Raw genomic sequence first — 2,069 nt, 5'->3', positions numbered from 1 at the left:
GGCTTTCATACTGCAAAAGGCTTCTAAATATTAATTTGTGGTTTTCTGTATTGTCTCCATGTATTTAATTACTAAAGCTATTTGTGCTTAAACAAATGCTTGGTGTTTCATTTGAATTTCTTGTTTCATATTACAGTGGAGTCACGATGCTTAATTTGTTAGTACTGTAATAGTTTCCATGGCAACAGAATCTAATGTTATATATAAATATGTATGTGGTATGTATATATGTGTGTATTATAAATGTGTACTATAGATGATTATGACTTCATTCCAACAGCACATTACAAGAATCTTAGATCTCAGTGAAAACCCTAATTAAAAATACAGATATACTTAGTGAATGTGAAGATGGTCACAGACTTGGTTCCCTCTCTCAAATGGGAAAAATGGGAGTTCTGAGAAGGGGAAGATGTTTGTTTGCCTGGAAACAGAGCCATTCATGCTAACTCTTGTTCCCACCCTCCTCCTCATCAACTTTTTTTTAACTACACAAACTCTGGATAATGAAAATGAAAGCCAAACTCTGGGGGGAAGAGAGAGGCAGGGGTGTTTTTTTCCACAGGATCTTAAACAGGAAGACTGAGGGATGCTTTGAGAAAGAAGTTGTAAAGGGTAAGAGGATTTACTCTGTTTGTGTTGGTGAGAGAAGGGAATTCATAATAAAGAAAAAGAAAAAAATATATATATATCATTTGCATTAGGCATTTCACACACTTCCAATTTTTATCCTCTCAGTAAATATCTAAGGTCTATATTACCGTCATTTTAAAGATAAGGAAGCTAGAGTGGGTGAATGAAAACTGGTCATGGTTAAACAACTAGTCATGAAGGTCACTTTTGCTAAATGTCACCTTGCTGTTCCAAGGCCTTCTTTAGTGCAAAGTACCAGAGGAATAAATCCACTTTTCTGCAGTCTAAACTTCATACCTGATCTCTCATGCATTGGAGGCTAGAGCAATGACAATAACATACTCTGTGCTGGAGATGACACTTCTAAGATTAACCTGATTGAAAAGGAGAAATAACATGGCCATTTCAGTCAGGAAGAGTTGTTTTCAGTCCCATGTAACAGCAATATAACTTCTTTCATGACTTCACTAAATAGGGGTTTATTTTTCATAAATCATTCGAAATCCAGAGATGAGCATTGTCTCTCTCTCCCTTTCCCCAGTCCTCCTTTCTCTCCCCACACTGTAGTAAAAACACAATTTCAATCTTGGATGCCACACATTGCACTTTGACTCATTTCATTTCCTTGGGGTTAGCCTGCAAATTGTTAAGCAACCTCCAAGAACTATACAGAAAAATGGAACACTAGAAATTTGCATCCCATTCTTACACAGGGGTCACACTAATAATCTCTGTATCATTCCAATTTCAGTATATACACTACAAATAGAGCACAAGATTGTCCTTTTTATAATAGCAACTAACGTAAGTTTTCAGGTAATCCTAACTAAAACCCTGTGCTAACTTACTATGACATTGGCCAGTCTTTTGACATATGGCCAGCTGTAGATGGTTACTGTATAGGCAATAAACAGCAGTTCTCTTCTGAGACAGAGATTTCCTGTGACTTCATCAGGAATACAGATCAATCTAAGAAAAGAGGCCCACTGAGGCATGGAAAAATATCAAGCGCATATTCTGGCACTGGGTGTTTACCATCTGGATATTACTTATCTTCTTGCTATTTCTTAAATCTTCAGTTTCTGTTCTTAGGCCCCTCCTCTGGTAAATCATTTTAATTTGGTGAAATACTGATAGCTGATGCTCTGGTTTGAATGTGTGTCTCCCTCTGTAATGGTTAATTTTGAATTATCAACTTGACTGGAATAGAGATGCCAAAGATTAAGGGGTTCTGGGTGTGTCATTGAGGGTGTGTCTAGGAATGACTGGCATGTGGGATAGCAAACTGAAGTGGACACCCTCCCTAAGCATGGCAGCACTGTCCAATAGGATGGTGTCTTGGATGGAATAAAAGTTGGAAAAACAAGGAAGCAGCAGCAGATGCAAGCTTGATTCTTCTTGAATAGATTCTTGATTGCTACTGCAATTGCCTGAAA

At 37.5% G+C, this 2,069-nt stretch overlaps 1 non-coding gene across 1 annotated transcript; it reads right to left on the bottom strand.

Annotated features, from left to right (window-relative positions):
* Positions 1-1,303: 1,303 nt before the first annotated feature.
* On the bottom strand, positions 1,304-1,405 carry LOC124981496 (U6 spliceosomal RNA). Its single transcript, XR_007108018.1, has one exon. It is a non-coding gene; the product is annotated as a U6 spliceosomal RNA (small nuclear RNA).
* Positions 1,406-2,069: the final 664 nt, after the last annotated feature.

The sequence above is a fragment of the Sciurus carolinensis genome, chromosome 3 (assembly GCF_902686445.1).
Source record: "Sciurus carolinensis chromosome 3, mSciCar1.2, whole genome shotgun sequence".
NCBI classification, from domain to species: domain Eukaryota; kingdom Metazoa; phylum Chordata; class Mammalia; order Rodentia; family Sciuridae; genus Sciurus; species Sciurus carolinensis.
This window is presented reverse-complemented; position numbering and strand designations above follow the sequence as displayed.